The following is a 4,705-nucleotide window of genomic DNA, read 5'->3' as shown; positions in this document are numbered from 1 at the left end:
CGAATTTAAAGCCTGTCCACGTTGAATTTCGGACACTGAGACAATGTCCAACTGATTTGTAGCCATTTTATCTCTTTGGACAAGAAAGAAAACCCGCTGAAAAAATAACAAAAAGCGGAGAGATTCAACTGTCGTGTAAATTGATCTCCTCAGTGATTTGTGAAAATTTAAAAAAATCGCATTGGATGATGGGTGTCCGAAATTTAACGTGGACAGGCTGTTGCGATTGCAACAATGGAAACACTTTCCAAAAATTTAAATCTAGTTTTATTTGCACCGTGATTAAATTTTTCCTGCAATAACATTAGTTTGATTGTTTTACATTTTTAGGTTACAAATTAACACGACTTACGTTTGTAGGTTTTACTGAACTGTCTATGTTTCGTTTCGTCTTCTAACGATGGCAATCGTGACTACCAAATCTTTAATTTTAAGCAAACGTTATTTTAGATTCTTTTAACTTATTAGGCTTAATTACCTCTAATTTTACGTGAATTAACGGACTGAGTCCTTTGCATGCAGGATCAGCTTTCTGGGTCACTTGGTGTCACTGTATAAAGTATTTATTTTAGTTACCTAAGTTTTAATGTTGTGTGTCGTAACATCTTACCGTTTTAGATAGTTATTTGAAGTTGATTTACAATTTAGAATAGCAAATAACAAATTTTAGGAACTATTTTAGGAACAAACTTTATCGAATCACTTAATCATGCTTTTCTGCTCGTCATCATCACACCGTTTGCTCTTGACATTTGTTCTCCACCTCATACTACCAAGCAGCATCTCGTCGACAGGCCCTCGTAGTAGATATAAATTGCCGTTGGAGGCACACTTATCAAAGCTGTTTGGGTGTAGGTGCTGCGCTACGCTTAGGGTGTGCGCAACAGTCCCCTCCAGTAGTTGGACCCTGGTCCAGCTCACTTTGTTTTGTGCCTACATCCAACACGGCAAGCTTCACTGCTGGCCTTTCATAGATACCTGTAGCTGTCTGTACGACTGCCGAACGTACTTGTCCATCTGATGAAGTCTTGACTGAAAGCACTCGACCTTTCGGCCAACAGTTCCGAGCCAACTGAGGATCCACCACAATGACAACGTCGCCAACCGCAATTGGCTTCACAGGATAGTACCATTTGGTTCGCCGAGTTATTGTGGGCAGATACTCTGATACCCATCGCCGCCAAAACGAATTCGCCAAAGCGTCTGACCCCTTCCATGACTGTTGAAGTGCCAGCGGACAATCGGTATACGGGACTAGTGGCTTGGACCCGTTCGAAGATCCCAAAATAAAATGGTTTGGGGTCAATGCTGGTGACGAGTCATCATCCACAGGTACGTGTGTCCCTTGCGATGAATGTAGCAAACGTCGTTTGGCAGCTTGACTGCCTCTACCACTGTGTAAACGCTAATCAACATATCGTCGACATAATGACGATGACGGATAGTATCGACAGCAGTGGGATATCTGAGCTCGAATCGGGACGCATTCTTATTGAGGACGTGCAGCGCTGTGCTAGGCGAGCAGGTAGCACCAAACGTGACTACTTGCATCACGTAGTCGCTGGGTTCCATTGTATCTTCGCTGGCACACCACAGGATCCGCTGACTATGTTCATCTTCAGGTCACATCCGCACCTGATGGAACTTATCTGCGACATCACCTCCTAGGCCAATTCGTCGCTCTCTAAACTTGTACAGGACTGGTGGCAGAGCGTTTAGCTGATCAGGCCCTTTTAACAGTACGGAGTTGAGGGAGACATTTCCGAAAGTTGCAGCTGTATCGAAGACAATTCGAACTATCCCCGGCTTGTTGGGGTTGAATACCGGGAAAATCGACTTCCAGTTACTCGACACTCCTCTGATGTCAGCTTACGGATATAACCCTTGCTGACGTAGTCCGCCATTTTCGCTCTCAATGTTGCGGCTAACTGTGGTTCTCGTTCCATCCGCTTCGTCAAACAGTAGTGACGTCTCAACGCCATGGATCGATTGTTTGGCAGACGCACATCGTCAAACTTCCATAGTAGACCAACTTGATAGCGCCCATTCTGGAAAGTGGTGATATCGCGCAGTATTGATAGTGCTCTGTCGTCTTCCTTGGAAAGTAGATGGTTCTGCGGAGCTCTGATCCCCAAACTGTCGAGTGCGAAATAGTTCTTAACCGTTTCGTGTAGGGTTTCATCTGGTCCATGGGAATGTGAGCAGATATGGAAGCTAAGAGGAGCGGTACTGTCAGCTGATACACTCGCCGATGGACAAGTGCCATAGACAGTCCAACCAAGACGAGTCTTAATCGCCACCGGTTCGTCTGGGTTCCCTTCACGGCTGTCCAAAGCGTGCATCACCCTTGCGTTGCTAACACCGATCATTATCCTTGGTTGAACGTTGCTGTAAGATTCCAGTGGCAGTGATTTCAGGTGCACATACTTTGCACACAGATTATCAGCCGGTAGAGATTGAGAAGGAAGCTTCTCACCATTCAGGTTTAACTCCTCCGCCAAACTGTTCTCCATCAGTGTTAATGATGATCCACTGTCTAGAAATGCGTGAGTGCGGAGCTCGATACCGTTGTTATAGAGAACTACTGGAACATACTGGAATAGAACGGCCTTTCCTCCTCCTCGATGCGTATTGCACGACTCGACATCCGATGACCTTTCGACGACGGCTTTTCGGGGAACGCTGTTGCTTGAACCGGTTTGTCCTTCCCATCGTTGTGCAATAGCCAATGATGTTTGTATTGACATCCGTTTCTCCCACATGGCTTCGCAGACTTGCACGGACCACGATGATTGTTCAGACAACTGCGGCACAGTTTGTGCTCACGAAGTGTGTCCCAGCGAGCGGAGATACCGAACGAAATAAACCGCTTGCACTTCTCCACAGCTAGGCAGCGTCCCTGGCAGACGAGACAACCGTTGTTTGTTTCCAACTGCCTCGCTTTTGGAATTACTTCAGTGTGCGCGTTCAAGAATCCATCATCCTTCCTACCTCGGCGAGATTTGCTGTCTACTTGCTGATGCTGATCGCCATGAGGATGGGAGAATGCAGAAGCATGCGAATAATAACCGCGCTGACGTGGAACGAATGAAGAAGCTACAGGACGATGTATGTCTGGTGGTGGGCGGAAAGATGGAGAGTTCGATTGCAGATTGCCAAGCGGCGGAGGAAACATCGAAACGTTCGGTCGATTATGATCCACAGGAGGGAAATTCGAAATTGGCCGCGAGATTGGAACAAACGGTGATATGTTCCTGTTCTCAAGAGTGGAACGTGGAGGCAACTGATTGTGACACACTGGAGATGAATGATACACTGGTGGCACCACGGTGGCCTGGTTTGTCCTAGCGGTCCTGCTTTCTTGTTCATTCACGGGATTATCGTTGATTGGCGACTCCAATAACAGCTGAAACCTACGCAGCAAGTATCGCTGCTCGATGGCTTCCTGCTGCTCCAGGAACTGGATACGACGGTCCGCTGGCAGTCTGTTAATAACTTCCACTTCTGCAAGCGTGCGTTCTACAACGGGTGGACACGAACCATGTGCACGTGAAATACGCGGAAGAGGTGTGGGTGGGGGAGCGTCGTGTAATGATGGTCGTGGACGAGGGGTTGGCACTATTGAGGCTCTTGGCGGGGGCATGGACGATCGTCTAATTGGCTCACCATTATTTGCTGTCGGTGGTATTGATGATAGTGGCAGTTGTGGAGCCGGATTTGTAGCTGGCGCTGGCAAGCAATCCGGGCAGCTCCAGGACACATTAGCCACGTCTTCATTAACTCCGACACAGTCGAAGTGAAACCACTGATTACATCGGTCACAGCACACCATCTCGTTGCATTCTGGAAGATTACACAGCAGGCACGACTGATGTAGGCTTTCTTCCAGCGCCCGATTCCGCCTTGGGTTCCTTCTATTGGCCATCGTAGGTAGATCCAGAAACGAAAAATTTAAGATTGTTGCGATTGCAACAATGGAAACACTTTCCAAAAATTTAAATCTAGTTTTATTTGCACCGTGATTAAATTTTTCCTGCAATAACATTAATTTGATTGTTTTACATTTTTAGGTTACAAATTAACACGACTTACGTTTGTAGGTTTTACTGAACTGTCTATGTTTCGTTTCGTCTTCTAACGATGGCAATCGTGACTACCAAATCTTTAATTTTAAGCAAACGTTATTTTAGATTCTTTTAACTTATTAGGCTTAATTACCTCTAATTTTACGTGAATTAACGGACTGAGTCCTTTGCATGCAGGATCAGCTTTCTGGGTCACTTGGTGTCACTGTATAAAGTATTTATTTTAGTTACCTAAGTTTTAACCCTTATGTGAGTGACGGGGTACCCGGGTACCCATTCTGATATTGAAAGTTAAATAACTTGTTGTAGATAAGTTCAAATACTATGAAACTTTCTGACATCTCGTAGAATGTTGAGACGAAGCAATGGGCACAGTTTGAGGTCCAGGTTGCGATTACAGCGCTTATTGAGGGTCGAAAACTATTTATACCCCTTAAACGGGTGACGGGGTACCCGGGTACCCAATCATATAACAGAGGGCCTGTATATTTATATGAGTGTTTGATTATATGAATCTTTACGTATGTCACTGGGACAAAGGCTGCTCAAGTGCATGTACATATTTTTGGAGGTGTGTGGGTATTAGAGGCCACCGGGTGGCCACCTGGAATATCCGGAAC

The 4,705-nt window shown here is 45.7% G+C and overlaps 1 long non-coding RNA gene across 1 annotated transcript; it reads right to left on the bottom strand.

The window, feature by feature from the left end:
• Positions 1-349: 349 nt before the first annotated feature.
• On the bottom strand, positions 350-812 carry LOC134224955 (uncharacterized). The gene is made up of 3 exons (XR_009983119.1): positions 611-812; positions 479-550; positions 350-422 (listed from the first exon to the last, which is right to left on the bottom strand). It is a non-coding gene; the product is annotated as an uncharacterized LOC134224955 (long non-coding RNA).
• Positions 813-4,705: the final 3,893 nt, after the last annotated feature.

The sequence above is a fragment of the Armigeres subalbatus genome, chromosome 3, assembly GCF_024139115.2.
Source record: "Armigeres subalbatus isolate Guangzhou_Male chromosome 3, GZ_Asu_2, whole genome shotgun sequence".
Taxonomy (NCBI): Eukaryota; Metazoa; Arthropoda; class Insecta; order Diptera; family Culicidae; genus Armigeres; species Armigeres subalbatus.
Note: the sequence above shows the minus strand (reverse complement) of the source record. Positions and strands in the feature narration are given on the sequence as shown.